This window comes from Lates calcarifer, linkage group LG3 (genome assembly GCF_001640805.2).
Source record: "Lates calcarifer isolate ASB-BC8 linkage group LG3, TLL_Latcal_v3, whole genome shotgun sequence".
Taxonomy (NCBI): Eukaryota; Metazoa; Chordata; class Actinopteri; family Centropomidae; genus Lates; species Lates calcarifer.
In genome coordinates, this window is record NC_066835.1 from 18,112,353 (window position 1) to 18,130,456 (window position 18,104).

General features: G+C 38.1%; 1 long non-coding RNA gene across 1 annotated transcript; it reads left to right on the forward strand.

The window, feature by feature from the left end:
• Positions 1-901: 901 nt before the first annotated feature.
• LOC108898809 (uncharacterized) lies at positions 902-15,695 on the forward strand. Its single transcript, XR_001963482.2, has 4 exons — positions 902-1,001; positions 1,374-1,473; positions 8,829-8,924; positions 15,188-15,695. It is a non-coding gene; the product is annotated as an uncharacterized LOC108898809 (long non-coding RNA).
• The last annotated feature ends 2,409 nt before the right edge of the window (positions 15,696-18,104 follow it).

Below are 18,104 nucleotides of genomic sequence, written 5' to 3' on the forward strand. Positions count from 1 at the left end.
ATGCATAAAAAACCCAAATAAATAAGTGTACAATATATTTGTAAATGAATGGCTTACATGAGAAATAAATAAATAATATTACACACCAATATATAATTGATTTGAAAAAAAAAAAAGTCTTCTAGAAAATGGCTCATTCATGCATGAACCACAGCCATAATCCATGAACAGTACAGTTTGTTCCAGTGTAATCAGTTTTGAGCTGCTTTACCTGGCTCTCTGATCGCGCAGATTACATATTGTTTTCTGTTTACCCCTGAGGCTGAATTCGATCAAGATGACTTTTGCAAACAGGTAATGCTGTATGCTGCTCTCTGCAATATCATCCACCCCCTGCAGTCACTATTATAATGAAAAATGGAGCGGCCTAGATTTACTCATTCTGTCTCAGAAAAGAGAGAAAGGGGATTTGCATATGAATCTTAGCATTATATGCACAGAATGGGCAGATATAATGCATAAAATTGTGATTTACCATAAAGGAACAGTGCAGATAATGCAGTATGTGAGCAAAGGTAATCAGGTTGCTTAAGGCATATGCTTTTATGTTAATATTCTGTGTTGCACAAGGCATCCTGCTGTTACTCTGAGCAGGAAAACAGGCAAATATAAACAGTCAATATAAGTGAGTATACGCACATTATTTCACTTCTTCACCCCCTTTAAATAAAGATAATAAACGTAATGTACATACAGTATGCCAGTGGAAGCGTCGGGAGCACCGGGATATTTCCCGATGGCCCGAGGGTCATTTTGGCCTCCAGCATGGTCTTACCCACCACTGAGGTCTGAGGAGTGTTTAATAAAAGTCGTGAATTAATTCCTTAAAAATAACCGTACAACGCCAAGATGGCCGACTTTCTCACCTGTGCGATGATTTCTGGGGGTGAGGGTGGAGTGAACTATCTTGTCGTCACTATAAAATCTTTACTCAACATGGCGGCTCTTTGTTTATGTCAACGAACCGGACAGGAAGCTGGATCCCCCGAAGAGAGCTACAGGTAACTACAGAGTTTTACTAACGGACTGTTTGTATTTCAGTGTCAGTCATCCCCAGACACTATCTAAGCTCCTGTGCAATCGTGCTATGTCAAACAGTGGCGCTGTGTTAAATTGTGAATTAACTGGCTAACTAGCTAACGTTAGCAACCGAGCTATCTAGCTAATGTTAGCTAGCTAGCTAATGTTAATTACATCCTTCCAAATGTCAGGCTGATAAACTTTCAAACAAAGGTGAAATGTTTTTGTTACAGTCCAGTTTGTGTAAAGCGTTAAATCCATGTTAAAATGAGGTACCCATGTATATTTTTATTTTTACTGCAGGATTATAATGGCGGCCATAGCAACTGACCCTGTGTTTACTTTCTTTACAGAAACGGACGAAAATGAAAGACTGCATGAATCAAAGCTCGGATGAGGAGACTGAGAGAGAAAGACAGAGAGAAGCTGATGGAAATGAGAGACAGAGAGCAGGTACTGTCCACAAACAAAAACTGACCACAGAGATTTACTGTATGTTCTTTGGTAATTAATCAATTTAACAACACAAACCAGGTATAATTATAGTCTGATGATAAAGTATGCATAACACATTATTGTATAAAACACATCTTGGTCATGTTTATGTACTGGGTGAGACACATTTATGTAATTCAAATCCAAAATAATTTATCTCTAGTCTGGTACCATTACATTAGCAAACAGGATTAGCTCTTAAAATTAGCAGTCTGGTGGTTTGCGTTAATAGGGTGGCCTGGGATTGACCCATATTCCCGGCCTGAATTATTGGTTTAGTCTGCCTCTCTTATATACACATATAAAACCCAGAATTTTAACATTATACAGAGCAAAAATATAATTAATGATTTTATTGTTTTAGGATCCTGCTAATTGATTTCCTGCTGATTTTGCACAAATTAATACTGAAAAAATGTTTATCTAATTGTTATATGACTGAAAACATGAAAATTAACAGTTAATGTGTGTAGCCAAAAACCTAATTACAATATGAGATGAAAAACTGCTTGCTCAGCTTGATATATACCTTTTATGGTGTAAGCACAATCAGCCCCACTGTTCATTAATGGAGAAATAGTACTTAATGGATTGTTGTAAGCTTGTCATTAGGGAGAAGTGAGTAAATTAGGCCACTACTGGGACATTATCAATCAGACTTCACACTTATTTGCTGTAATTTTATGTGATTACAGTGGCAGATGAGTATAATTTCGTACCAGAGCACCTGAACCAGTGTTTTGCCCCAGCATGCTGAATATAACTAATGAATAACGAATAACTGTTTACATAATCATTCACAAGCTATTAACAGATTTTAACAGATAATTCACATAAAAACCTTCAGTATCTGTCACCTTAGACAAGAATAAGGGGCACATTAGCATGAAAGATTTTGGATTTCTTTGGTTATTTGATTGTTTGGATTTGGGTGTTCCTACTCACTTCATTTAATCAAACTCAAAATTGTTTCATCATTTATTTTACAGCACCATCCAATATTTGAGATGTGTATAGAACCATTCGAACATTATTTTCTCTGTGGAATATTTTAGTATGGTAAGGCTTTACAATTATATAGTATACTTTCCCCCCAAAATCACCTAATTATCCAGATCAGTGGAAATTAAAGGAAAAAGTCTGTAAAGTCCAACAGTTTGTGGTGTGTATCAGTGTCTCTTTGGATTTGTCTCTTTTAATGCAAAATTCCTTGTGTACTATGTTTGCTATCAGATGTATTTTGTGAGCTCTTTAGTGAACGTGTGGACTGAATGGCCTTTTCTTTACTTTTTCAATCATTTTATTTCATGGGAAAAAACCTAAATAACATCTCTCAGTATGACTCTCAGTCTCTGACTCACTCACACATTCAAATGCTGAAAATGTTATTTTCTAACAGGCGAAAAAATGAATAAGTGTCACACTGTGAAATGATGAAGAGGTAGTTACTCAGAGATGATTTTATGAAAAGGTTGTATTGATGATGACCTCTCTTTTATTTCTCACGACTCAGTCCAGTTAGTCTCTGAGACAATTACTGCTCCTGAGGTCTTTAAACCAAAAGTCAGAGCATGAATGGAGACTTTTGTAGAGGATAATGTGACAACATGTAGACATTTAATCTTTTTTTTTTTTTTTTAACTTTGCTCAAAAGCTGCTTTAACTTCAGTTGAACAGCAGATGTCAGTGTTATACAAGTGTTGATAGAGTCTTTCTTTCTTTCTTTCTTTCTTTCTTTCTTTCTTTCTCATATTTTCATTTTTATTAATTCACTAAGTCTTTAAATAATTTTTCATTAGTATTGTTCAATATATCTTTCTTTTTAATTTTTTCTTTCACTTTTTTCTTTCATTTCTTTCTTTGTCTCCTGTCTTTCTCTGTCCTTTCATTCATTAAAAAACATTAAAAAAATCAACAGCAGAAACAATATCCTACCTATTTTGGCTACTTGTGTTATTTGCGGGAGTTCTCATTTTTCCTGTCTGTGTCATCTAAATCAGCCTTGATTTCTACCCCCTCTGATGGGAAACTCATTTCTTGATCTTCTATGCTAATCAATACCGCTGCCTGATAACCTCTCCCATTTCTCATTTCCCTCGATGGCGGCTGAGGTCTCTATCCCTCCCCTGAGACCCCCGCCCCGCCTGTTGAAACTTTCATAAATAATACGGGCTAATTAGATATGAATTGATTGTGTGTAGGTTGTGGGCATTTTCATCCATCACTCTAAAAGCTGTTTAACAATAGATTACCACCCAATAATTCCCTGTGGAGCCACAGTGAATGGAGCAGTGGGCTACTTCGGCCTTGTTTGGTATCTAGCGGGGTGTCATAAATCTGCTGAATAATAAATATTACTTCAGTCCATTTTTCCAGTGCTGGAGGTGGTGTTATTAATACAGAGGAGGTTATGAATCATTGCAGGGCCTCTCTGGAGGGTTCTTGGTTGCAACTGAGTGACTCTGATAGTTTAGAGGAGATTATTTCATGCCTGTGTTGTGTTCATGGACACTTTTCTCCATGTCCCCAGGACATTTGAATTTAATTAAAAGTTTGATGTAAATGTCAGCATCAAATAAAGATCATATTTTACTATCCCGGTTTGTTCAGATGAAATGACAGTGATGTTGAAAGTAACAATCAGTTGTGACCAAATGAACCAGACTCTCATTTATCCAAAATTATCTGTGATCTTGAGAAAACCTGCTGATTGATTTTGTTATCTTGAGAAATCAGCCTTTTGTTGTCTTGAGATAATGAGATAAATCAACCTATTATCACAGGATGCACTTTGTTATCTCAATAGCAAAATAATAACTTGAGATAATGGCATTTCCTTCCGTACTTTCAACTTCTCCCACCTTCTCACCATTCATGTGTTACCAAACTAACACTAGTGTGGTGCAGGTGGTGACACTGTGACATGCTGAGACAGTTCACAACTACAAACTTGTACAAACCCTGTAAATTGAAGGATGTTGAAGAGATGCACTTAGAGGTACAGACCTGGTTATACTGAGCAAATGTAGCACTTGAACCTCCCAGCATGACAGTTTAACCAGGCTCTGTACAAAGGTAACAAAATCTGTCTAATTGAATTCAGTAATTATGTCCTGATTGGTCTTTGGGCTCTCTTATTCCCTTTTTCGGACTTTCCATCCCCTCTGTTAGGATTCCTGTTTCAGTCATGTTTATTTCTCCTGCCATGCTGCATCCACCCACCAGATGTCCTCAGATCTTACTTCCTATTCCACCTGACTGCTTGATCCACCTGCCCGTTCATCCCCCTGCCTCACACACCTGTTTCACCATCCCACTTTCCCTATTTTCCCAGCCAGTATTTAAACCAGCCATTTCCATCAGCTCCTAGTCAGATCGTCTGCTTATGTCTCCATGTGTTTACCTGTGCTTGTCACCTGTGTGTGGTAACCTGTTGTCTGCACCTGCCAGCTTGACCACTCATCTGCATGTAAGCCTGGTTCTCTTCAGTTTATTCAGAGTTACTTCACTGCTCCTGCTGTTTCTGTGTCTGCATGTGGGTCCTCCCTGACCAGGACAAATTAGCATATTATATGTTATTCCCAAAGTGTACAAGGGAGAGCTATTTCTTGGTTGGGTACAGTAATCTCTGTAGTCTTGTAACACATTGGAGGTCTCAAGGAGTCCGGTCTCAACCAGAGGAGGCACCAGGATGTGACTATTCCCAGCCAAGAAGCAGCCCGACACATAATCCTCTTTAAAACCAGAACTTGTGATTTTGTTTTCATTTGGTGTTGAACAGATCAAAGAAATGAGATGTAACATATTAATCTGTGAGCTTTAGCCGTTTTAGTAGGCAGGTGTTGTGACAGTACTTTTGAACAGTCAGCTGTTTGCTAACTGTTTCCTGCGGTTTCCAGTCTTTATGCTAAGCTAAGCTAACAAACTGCACAGACACCGTATTGACACCGATCTTCTCGTCTAACTCTCTGCCAGAAAAGAAATATGCATAATTGTAATGTGTTGTATCTGTGGAGCTTCGTATGCATTTTGACCTTTACAGCTGCATTTCCCATGTTTACTTCTTGTCTATTATAAGTGAGTTTCCCTTTTGCCCCCATGAAGGGCTGGTAACTGAATGCTTGGCCTCCTTTTGGACTTTCTCCATATCTGATTCTGTTGTTAAAATAATTCTTTGAGTAAAATCTTCTACTGAAACACAGTTTATATGAGATAGAAATATCTTTTCTCGTGTTGTGACAGAGATAACAGGAGCACACCTGATGTTTGATCTCTATCCACCTGCCCTGGTCTCCTCAGTTTTCTCAGGCGCTGCCGATGAAAAGGTGCGGCTCTCCGGGCTGAAGACAACCACAGCAGGTCCGCCTGTCACCCTCTCTGATTAATGGCCCTGCTGAAACATGTCCAGCCACATTAGAGCCCCATGTATCTCCCAGAGTCCACACAGGCCTGGCTCTTTGTTCTGATGGGAAATGGTGTCAGCCGCTCACTGCTGCTTGCCCAGAAACAGATAAAGATTTACTGTCATCAGAGGCCAGATTAAAGCGCACAAACGCAGACATTGATTTCTGAGAGGGAGAGAGGGGGAGAGGAGAAAAAAACCCGACACATTTTGGGTAGGAAACTCATTCCAGGGCTGGTGGAGATATGATCAGCTTATTTGGGAGGTGGATAATATGGAGCCCTCTCCAAGAATGAACTTTGAAAGAAGTAAATTGTAAATATTGATTTCTGAAATGAACTGTCAATCTCACTTGGCGAGATTATTCCTATCATCTTGTCGTGAGGGGGCCAATGAATTCAAAACGGGTGGACAAAGAGGAGGGGGGTGACGGCGGCGGTGCTGGATTTCTGTTAGGGAGCACTCAAAAGAGCTTTATTCGCTTAGTAATGGTTGTTCAATTTCATCAGATAACAGCTGAGATCTCATCGGGGCTGAAAAATGAAATGAACTGTGACTTCACATCCAGATCGCTGCTCTTGTCCACACTGAGAGGAGCCGCTGCCGCAGGAGCTCAGGCCACTTCATTATTGGAGGCTTCTGCAAACTGGTGGGAACAAAGACCTCTTTCCTGTCTCACCCGGAGGTCAAGTCCGAGGGCCGGATTGATGGAGTGTTAACATGCAGAGGAGTCGCTCTGTTATGGCTCAAAGGGTCAGTTCACCCAAATTACAAAACAAAAATGTTCACACTTGGCCCTAATGGTTCTATCCAGCTATGCTGGTTTGGATTTGAGATTTCTGCCTCCAATCCAATAAAATGGAGGTAATATGGAAGTCAACAAAGGTGTGAACCATTGTCACTGGAAGAACTTAATACTGCTGTTTGTCCTTATCAGTTGTGTTGTCAGTTGTCTTTTGTGTGAGGAAATGTGGACAACAATAAAGCTACAAAGTGAAAACTAAACACTGAGTGACTTTTGTCTCTGAGCGCCACAAACAAAACTCCATTCACGTCAGTTGTGTTGAGATGGAGGCAGAAAACTCATACACATAAAAAAAAAATCTCAAACCTGAATAGATAAAAATTTAAGAGAGCAACTTTTTGCTGAGAATTATTCAGAGTTGAGATGATAACAGGAGCAGGAAAAGTCAATTACACCATGTACTTCTCTCCATGTTAGGGGGCAGTAAACATGGTGACGTCTGGCTTTTAAAGCCTCTGCAGAGGAAAATCAGTGGTTACGTTTAAGATGTTAGATTGAAATTTTCATAGTCTTTGTATGCAAATGTAACTCAAAGAGTAACATTGAATCTGTGTTGAAAACTAACTACTTTGAGCCATCCTCGTGGATTGAGTCTTTCTCCTCTGTATAGTTACAGTCATTTCTGTCTAATTGAATTGTTCTAGTATGTGATTTTTTTTTTAGTCTGTTTCCTTGTTTTAGGTACTTTTGAAAAGTTATTTCTATCATTATCTTCACCTAATTTTCATTTCTGTGGTTTTGCATAAAAACTCTCACTAGATGGCAGTGCGCTTCTATGCAAATCACCTCCAGTTTCCTCCTGCTGTGTTTGCACTGTTTGTCTGAAGAGATAAATCAATGAGAATTTAGAAGACCTCTGTGCATCCATCGCTGTTTGTTGTTGTCTTTTCCTCTCCACTCTCTCGTCATCTCCGATCCTTCAACAGAGCAGCAGCTTTTCACATACTCTCCCCACCTCCCCAGCCCCCTTCAATTACACTGAGAGCTCTTTGAGTTAAAGTAAAACTAATGACGCTCATTTCCAGCAGCAGACCACAGCACTCTGTCGACTGTTCCTGTCATTTGTCAGTGTTTTGTTCTGAATGTGTGGAGTGGGCTCAAAAGTTTTGGCTCTGGACAAGCGAAGGAAACATGAACATTGGGCAGAAACTCATTTATTTAATTGTTTCTTCTTACCTACGTTTTCACAGCTTATGTATACATACAGGTTAGATGCTGGGATGTGGACTAATCACTCTGATCACTTTTTCCATTATACTTAATTGATTTAAAGCATAGTGCCAGATTTTTTCCCCCCCTCAGCCTCATTTTGACAAATGAGTGTCAGAGGCCAGTGGCTCTCAGCAGCTGGGTGTGTTCCTATCAAAACCAACCGCGAAATGCAAGGACAATGCCTGCAGCACTTAGTGTCCTTTAATTGCCATTTACATAGTAGGCTAATCATTATTTTTTTATGTCCCCCTATTACCCACTATCGCCACTCTCTGCTCCCTCTCTCTCTCTCTGTCTCTTTGGGCTAAAACAATAAGCTGTTTGTCAGAGGTGATGCTCTGATGGTCGGGTCACAGATGGAGGAAATGATACTGAGTGAAAGACAACAGAGCATTTCAGAGTGGCACAGTGTCAGAACAGCCAATATTTAGATAAAAATTAAACTCTCATTGCATAAAATATAGGACAACAATGACTTTTGCTTACAGTTCACTCTTATTAAAATCAGCTTCATTCATTTCCTCTGTGACTTTATTCTGTTTCCATTTTTAATTTACTGAATATGTTGTCCTACTATTTTCTTGTTTGACTTCATTTTAAATACAGCTCAGGACTTGACTAATAATTATTCATTTTTGTTCACGCCGTTATTTTTCAGATCAATGAAAAATTGTTTTGTCTAAAAAATGTCAGAAAATTGCAGATATACCCAGAGTGATGTCTTCAGTTTGCTTGTTTTGTCTGAGTAAAAGTCCAAAACCCAAATATGTTTAATTTATCCTGATATGAAAACAGTGAAAAGTGGCAAATTTCTACATTTGAGAAGCTCGAATCAGTGGCTCTTCTAAATGTTTGCATGATAAACTGACTGACATGATGACTTTTCTTTTTCAGGCTGTCATTGATAAGAGATCAGAGGAGACCTGCAGGCTGGAAACCATCTGCTGTTACATGAAAGAGGGGAAACAGGTGGAAATCTGGAACAAAAAGGTAAAGTAATACATCTGAAAAATACAAGTTAAGTTCCTTAAAACATCTCATGATCTGTTTGAACCACATGGATCCAACTCAGATCTGATTTATTATCACTCCAGCTAATCAAACTAATTACTAAATATTAAGTATAATGTTTAAGTCACAGTCACTTGTTAGCTTGTAGAGCTAGACCACATCTAGATCTCAGATGACTAATTGCTGAAGGTTTTCAGTTTTAGAGTGCTGGATTTAGGACAAATTCTGTAGCATAGATTATTCAATATATGCACTGTTAATATGTGGAAATCTGTTTTTATAGTTCACATTTTCAGTTTATCAGTGAAAGACAGTTTCAAAACAGGTGGTGGAAGATGTACTGAGATTTTTGATTAAAGTAAAAGTAGCAATACTGTAAAGTAAAAGTTCTCATTTTGCAGACTGAGTTCTTTCAGGCTGTTAAGTTTATGTCAATTATTCATGAGAAAAGTGAATCAGTCAGAAACTATTGATGAAACTCTTAATACTTTTACAGTTTAGGCATGGGGGCAACATTTCTCTGCTTTTGTTGCATGTTTTATAACAGCCTGTTATGTAGAGTAGAGCAAATAAAACCAAGATGTTATACTCCTTTTCAGTTTGGTTAACAACACCCTTATTTTGTATTTGTCAATACATGACTACAACCACAACTAATTAACATATATGTACATGCAAGATTTGTCCATTTTTCATTTAATTTTCTAAAGAATAATTTCCTGATCAACATGCCATCTATCTATTTGTGTTATATTATTATCAATATTTATGGATTTTAATGTTGCAAGTGTTCACAGAGGAGCAAACATTAACTACTTTATATACTTTAATAGTTTAATCTATTAAAATACATTATGATTTAACATGTTAAATCTCATTATCTGCAATGTTACTCATACCTTAACTAGCACCTTTACCTGTAAGAGAAATGTAGAGGAGTAAAATGTACATTACCTCAGAAAAGAAATCAGAAATGTGCTTAAAAACACTACTTGAGTAAATGCACTTACTTCCTTTCTATCACTGGTTTAAACAAAACTAAAGTACATTTCCTCTGTGTCTGGTCTGAGTTTGCATTTGGACTTTCAGAGCTTTTTGATCCTCACTTTAAACTTTGACAAGCGGTACTCTGTGCCAGACCTGACCCCGGTTTATCTGCCTTTCCACGCATCACAGAGTAATAATGACAAATCGGGACGATGTTTACTAATGATTAGTAGAGATTGTTTCAGCTCAGTTGTAAAAGCCATGTTTAAAAGCTATATTTATTGTTCCATTTGCACATTTTGCGAGTGTGTTTGAGAGAGGACTAATCGTTATTAATTAGGGTCATTGTTCTTGTGTGTGTGTGTGTGTGTGTGTGTGGATGCACATCTGCGTTAATGTTTATGTGTGTTTCCTTTGTATGCAGATGTGTTTGTGTGTCTGTCTGTGAGTGTGGATGGGTCAGTGTCTAAGTGTGTGTGTGTGGTGTGTGTGTGTGTGTGTGTGTGTGTACGTGTGTACGTGCAGCCCTGAAGCCATACTCAGCAAGCTGTGACAAAGGTCCATTACCTTGTCTGATCACAACGGCCTGTGATCTATTAGCATCATCTAAAAGCTACATTAGGATGAAGTGGAGACACTCATAAACAGAGCGCTCTGATCAGGCCTTTTAATGGGTTCACTGGTTTTACATGGAACCTCTCTGGCTTATTCCCCCTGGTTTGTAGGTTAATGCATTTTCAAGTACCCACCAGACAACACTCAATTGACAATGAGGCGTATACATCAGCTATTTAATCCAAAACGAGTGAGGATCCACCAGCGAATTCAGATGGACAGTGAATAGCAGCTGTTGTTGTGATGGTGGGCTATTACTTTTGTATCTGCTCGTATGCAAAGTCAATTATAGGCAGCCGGAGAATAATGTATACATACACACTGCTCTGTAAATGTAGAAAACACACCATGTTTTAGCATTTTTTAAAATTGAAAATCAGTGGCTTTCAAATGTGATTCAAAGCCAGGATGCGTTGTTTTCTTTATCACCTTTTAGATTTTTTTAAATTGCATAATTATTTAATAGAAAAACAAGTTAATCCCAGTGAAATTTTGCACCAGTCTACAGCAGATCAACCAAAAATGTGCCGTGGTAGAGAGTGTTGAGGGTTGTTTGTTTATTCCCATCTTCTGTCCACATGTCAAAATGCTGGAATAAATGTTCTAGATGTATGTTAAGTGAAAGGAAGAACATGTGAGTCGCTTTGGGCCACAGTGCCTGGCAAGTAACAGGAACATAAACAGTGATTTCCCTTTATTAGATTGTTTTTAGTGGACCGAACGTGGAGAGACACTCTCTCACTTGCAATGTCTCATTAATCTTGCGATTCTTTAGCTGGAAACTAAAAAAACTTTTGTTCTTTATTAACATCATTCAATTTAATGAACGATACAGTGAGATATAGTTACAACATTTATCCACATAATCTGGATCCTGACCCGTGTCTGGATCCATCTGGCACAGTTTAATTTTGCTGAGGCCGCTCCTAATGGACTATTCTCCTGGAGCTGGTTTTGAATAGGCTTCTTTTTTTTTTTTTTTTCCGACATGTCATAGTAGGAAATGCACTGGTGTAAATAATAGAATGAATGATGGCTGAATTCCATTTAGCTGCTTCATTTTCAGGGTCCTGGTATTGTGCGTGTTGGCTCACTGTCACATTGTCATGGCACACTGGGAACATAAAAGCCATCGTTAATGTTGTTAGTAACACCTGTGCCTTTCCTACTATGACAAAGTTAAAATGTCTGCTGTGAAAAAGGCCTGTTGAAACGGGATAACACAAACGCCTACATGATCAGTCTTCATGTAGGAGTCATGGCAAACAAACAAATTATTTTCAGAAAACAGAAATTTAGAGGAGAGAGCCATTGTCATTCTACTATTAGAATAAAATCAAATAATAATCTAAAATCTATCTGTAACTAATATGTACTGGTTCAGCTATTACAGGCTATAGACTAGATCTATAAAATACATACAATTGTGATGAGTTTGTTTATTTCAGCCCTAGAAAAAAAGAGTAGTTAAGCCTTAGTAATAATAGCAGAGGTGTAACTACTATATATGCAGTTAATGCAGCTGTACTGAGGCCCACAACGGAGCAGGTCATTGTCTATCATTTCATTTCATCTCACCACTGTTATATCAAAAGAGCTCAAGCATCTCTAGCACAAAGTCCACAGTATACATGGAGCAGCTACACTTAAAGGATCAGCAGTAAGTGTTTATAGTACTCTGTGAGCCAAGTTATCTTCTCCATGGTGTCTGATGTCATTCATTCACCAGTAACAGTACAATAACAGTTTTACATATCCAAGCTTATAGTTCATCAGTAACATTTCTGAATTAAGTTTAAGGATTAATGAACGATTCGAGGTTCAAAAATATGCCCACACTGAATTCTGGGTTATGATACGTTGTCATGGGCAGAGCCAGCTTTGACCATCTTGCCTTGGAGTCCAGCACTGACTCGTTACACCACTGAGTAATAACTTTATGAGTCAGTGTAGCTGAATCAGTGCACATCTTTTCTACACTAAGTCTCCTTGTTTTATGTTTTGTTTTCTCTGTTCCCCCTTATCACCCATTTCCTCTTTTCTATATAAATATAACTGGCTTTATTAATCCAAATTTAAAGCATCTCACCCTTTGCTTTAACATGATGAGCCTTCTACCTGTTTGAACCCTTATAGAGAAATCTTCGACTCTCTTTAACTGACTTACACCGTCTGCCTGCTAGTCATATCTTAGTGCTGAGCTGCCATATGTGCTGAGATGCTCTCGAATCCAATAACTCCCTGGTTGGAAAAAAAAGCTTAACTAAAATGAATAAATCATATTCACCTACTTCAAAGGTTTTATCATGTCATTTGTGGAGCTTTAGACCTGAATGTAAATGAGACCCACAGACTAATGCATGAGGTCTGACAGACATAAAAGAAATGTTATTAAGAGGGAACAACACTGAAATCAATAGAGTGAACTTGAAACACGATGGAATACATTTGCAACAGTACGATAATTAGTGCACTGGGCTCATATCTGCAGCATGAAATCCCTTAATTATTTTTTGCATGATTTCTGAGATCTTTTTCAAAACTATAATGGTCGGACGAGTCTTCAGATGAGAGATGAGATGAGTTCAGTTGTGCGGTGCATAAACGGTTGTGTTTTTGATATGCAGAGAGGGAGCATTGAGGCCTGCTCGTGTTACAAGGCTCGCGACGGCAACCTTATTGTGCGTGAAATTATCATAACCTCCTGCTACCTTTAGAGTCCTGGAAGATCAGGCTTTGAGCAGTCGCTAAGAGCTTCACTTTACAGGAAATGCAAATGGCTGCGTTGGCAAATTGGATTCTCGTAAAAATAGAACAGAAGAAGTGTCAAAAAACCCTGGCCGACACCTCGACACGATAAACAAATAAAAGATGACAGTCTGCGGTAATGAAAATAACAGCTCTGGCAACACTGCAATATCAACAGACATTTTGAAAGTGTAAAACCTGAGGAGTTTATGTATTACTGCGTGTTCTCCATTAAGGCCTGTCTGAGTGGAAGAGAGGCCAGTGAGCAGCTGGCATATTCCTCTGATTGATATACTACAGTGAACCATATGGACACTGTGTTAATCGAATGAGGGAGACATCTGTGAGATGATTTATGACTTTGTTGTGATTTGTAAGCCGCGGGTTGCGTCGATGACATCATCAGCATTACTCAGCCCTTTGCCTGCGATGCCAACACATTTCCAAATTGACGAGAGAAGACGACCTGCAGGGGGTGAAGATTACCACGGACAAGACAAGAAATACTGATTACTGATCTGCATGAGGAATATGACATTCTCTCTGTTGTGGTTTTGTACTTAACTTTTCAATTTATCTAGATTTTAGCTTATTCAGACATTCTGCCAACTCCAACGCAGTTACCGTAATATGAATTAGCAGTTTAAAAGAAATAGATTAAATTAAATTAAAAAGAATTAGAGTAAATTAATCACATATTGTCTTATAAGTTTAGGATGTAAGTGCATGTTGTCAATTAAAAAAGAAGGAAAGAACCTGGGAAAAGAAAGGAACAAAAGCATAGGCAAAGACAAGAAATGGACAGAATGAGGAAAGGATATGAAGGAATGAAGGTGAGTTATGAGTTATGAAGGTAAATAGGATGAAAGGAAATAAAAGATCAAGATGAAGGAAAAAAGGAAAGGACACAATTGGCACAGTTGTTATGATAGGAATAAATAAGGATGGAAAAGATAGGAAACAATCAAGGAAAGAAAGACAAGAAAAATAAGGAAAGTAGATGACAGAAATGGAAAGGAAATAAGTATAAAAAGGGGAATGAAAGGAAAAGGAAAGTAAAGAAAGTAAAGGAACAGGAGCAAAGAAACGTAAAGAAAGGAGAGAAAGAACTGGGAGATAAATACTGGATATGAAAATAGACGTAAAGAAGAAGGAAATCAAAGGCAAGGGCACAGTTGGTACAGTGAATATGATACAATGATTTCCTTTTCTTTCTGTTCTTTTTTTATTTCCAATACTTCCTTCTAAAATGATCTGCCTGTTTGTTTATATGAAGGTGTGAAAATCACTAGATTTTACTCTCCATTTTAACAGTAAAGGGGCTGCATTTTTTTTTTACTCAAATAACTGACTTTGACCTACATCATCATCAGTAAAAGAACACTGCTGATACTTGAGTAGGATGTTTATCTTGCTCATTTCACCACTGAGTATCTGCCAGGTAATATTTTACTAACACAGCCACTGTCTGTTTTCAAGGACCTACTCAGACATCACATAATAAGAAAAGAATTTACTGTACATGTGAGATGATCCTGCAGTAAACTGAGACGAAGGGCAGTTATGCAATTACCACATACCAGCATTAAACCTGCCTGTGTTCAGACACTCGGACTGACTCATCACCAGCAGAGGCAGCAGATACAGTTGAATCACAAGAAGACGACTCCTGGGTGTAATTCCCCTGCATGACAGAAATAAACACCACCTCTGATTTTCTTTAAGCTGATCCAAATGGACTGTGAAGAGTCTGGGAAACATTTGCTGTCAGAAAAAGACAGATGGATGTTTATGTGTTAAATGAGAGGATGAATGTCACTACAGAGGCAACAGTGAGAGCATCAAACATACCAGAGAAAACAACAACAAATCTCTTTGTTGATCCTTTTCAGGCCTGGGTCTTTATAAGCAACAGATCAGCAACATGACAACAGCATCAGCAGCGGCAACATCTCCCACTGATGGCTCAGAGTTTCCCTGGAGGGAAATCCTCTTTGTCTGGGCGGCCCGAGCCGGCCGTGTCTTTCAACAGGATATCCCAACAGAAGGTGAGGTCAACTATGAGCAAACTCTGCACAATAGGATCTAGAGCTGGATTTGATGTTTCACAAAGCAGTGGACATATTCTTTGAAGATTTCACCTCCTCCCTCCGTCAAAGTCTGTGAGAGTTAATTAAACATTGGACAGCTTGGGGTCAAGCCTCGGCTCAAAGTGAAAAGAGAAAAGACTTTTTAAAAATCGATCTCGTCATTTTGACAGGATGTTGCATGAATTAGTTGTTGTTTTGACGTTTTTCTGTAAAGGAAACTTGAAGGTTGCAGCTCAGTGAACGCACATAATTATCAACTTCTGCTGAAGTTCTGAAAACATTTTGTTTTCATGTGAAAATCTAAATGAATATTAGTGAATGTTTGAGTGATTGACTTTAACCACTTCCACATCACATTTCAAAAGACACAAGTTTCTTTCAGTTCTTATTCTTAAACTGACACTTCAACTGAAATTTTGATTGCATTTACCTCTCTCCAGCTGACACTTCAACTCCTTTCAATTATCAGGTTTTCACCTTTTAACAAAAAACAGTGCACTTCAACTGCTTTCAGTGCTCACACTGACACTTTAACTGTCATCGTTTTTTAGTTTCTACTGTTTTTGTACGTGAACTGGCGCAAACTTCTTTCAGCTCAGTTTATCATTTACACTTCATCTGACATTGCAACTCCTTTCACTGCTTTAACTTAAACAGAATATTTCATTTCAGTTGACACTTCAACTTCCTTTGAGTACAACTTTAAGTACAACTAATTTCAAACTAGTTTCAAATTCAACTATTTCTAATATTTCAACTGCAAAATTACATTTCACGAAACAGTTCTAACTGCCACTAACACATTTGCATTCCCTTAAATTGGCTTTATTTAGAACTTAAAGTGAAGCTTCAACTTCTTTTAACGCGTCCTATTTCAACATCTTTCATTTATTTGTAATTCGACGGCCACTTACAAAACTTTTTCAGTACTTGAACAAAAACATTTTCAGCAACATTTTAAAAACATTTTTTCATATTTTTGATTCTAGTTGAAAACTTAAATGAATATCAGTAAATGTGTGATGAGTGTTTGAATCTGAGTTATTTTCATTTCCCTCTTGAGTGCGTTTGGCAGGGCATTGGTAGAAGCTGAGCTGTTGGCTGCCCTTCCATGTCTTCTGTTGTTGTTTTCTGGAGGCCTCAATGGGATGGGTAGTTTGTGAAATGACGGGACATGCCAACAAATTGCATCACTTCTGGCTCAGCGGCCAAGGACAATGCCATGCCATATGCCAATCGGGGGGGTTATGGGTAGAGGGATGAATGGGTCTCATTTCCATGTGCTCCCTTCGAAGCCTGACCCCCTCCCTCCACCCAAAACCGCCCTACTCCAAACTCTCTGTTACCACCACACACACACACACACACACACCCATAAAGCCCAGTCGGGAGGCTGCCTTGGCCAGTGGTGTGACACAGACATACGAGCTGACACATCAGCCATTAGCCAAAACAAAACATCCAGAGATTCATTTCAATACACGGGTGGGCCTGAGGAGTGTCACCGTCCCCGCTGATCTCTCTCTCTCTGCAGTCGACAGTCATCAGAGCAACATATACTGTACACTGTGACTTTTCCCAGAGATCTGTGTCTCATCACATCACACATCATAAGTTTCATTAGTTTTGCTTTAAGGAACTTTAAGACATTTTTCTCAAGGAAGCTGTCCTACTTAGTTTCTATTTTAATCTAAACTCTTTATCTACTTTTTTTATCTACTGTACTTAGTACCTACATTCTATTTCTATGTGTATTTAGCTTCTTTTCTTGTAGCAGAATTTCTATTTTGTATAGTGTATCAACTCTCAATTCAACTCAATTTGTATTTACATTCCACTCACTACGTACTTTTTTAAATCAAATTTACCTTTGTCTGTAAGTAATTTCTATTTCATCTAACTTTGTATCAGTTAGGAACCTAATTTGTATCTTTGCTGTATCCACTCGCTACTTTACAGTGATTTTGTGGGTACTTTCTACTTTGTATTGATTTCACTTTAGATTGTTCTTTCTACTTTGTATAAACTTATACATGGTTTCTACTTTCTACTCTGTATGAACTTACTTTGTATCTTTTGCATTTACTTTCTCCATTACATTGATTTTTTTAATCAACTTTCTACTTCTCAGATATTTGTATTTGTTTTCTACTTTTCATCAATTTTAGGCCTACTTTCTATTTTGTATCTATCATCTGTTTCCAGCTATGCTTTGTATATGTGTCTTTTTATGTATACTCTGTACTTTGTCTCTACTTTCCATTCTGTGTTTATTGGCTAGCAAATAATTAAATCTGACTAATAGTATATTATTTCTAAGTAGACTGAAGTGATATATTTTTCTAATTATTGACAACCTAATGTCAAAAAGTGAAATTATTACCATTTGAAAAGTCTTGAATGAAAAATTTGCTCTTGTGTGAGAGCAACCTTAATTTATGGAAATGGCTTAATTTCTGCTCCAGATAATGGTTGTGGTCCACACTTGTTCTGTAGTAGGACAAAATCACATTTTGGAAAGTTCACTCTTAACTGTGTCTCTTTTCTGTGTCTTTGGGATCACAGATTTAAATAGTGTGAGGTAATCTGACCAGGGAGTGAGGAGCAGTGATTTAGGAGCTGTTTTTGCATTGACACGATACAAATGAGGATGGCACGAGAAGGTCAAGCAGCCTGTGCCATCGCCATAATCGTGCTAATTGGGACAATATGTGTGTGA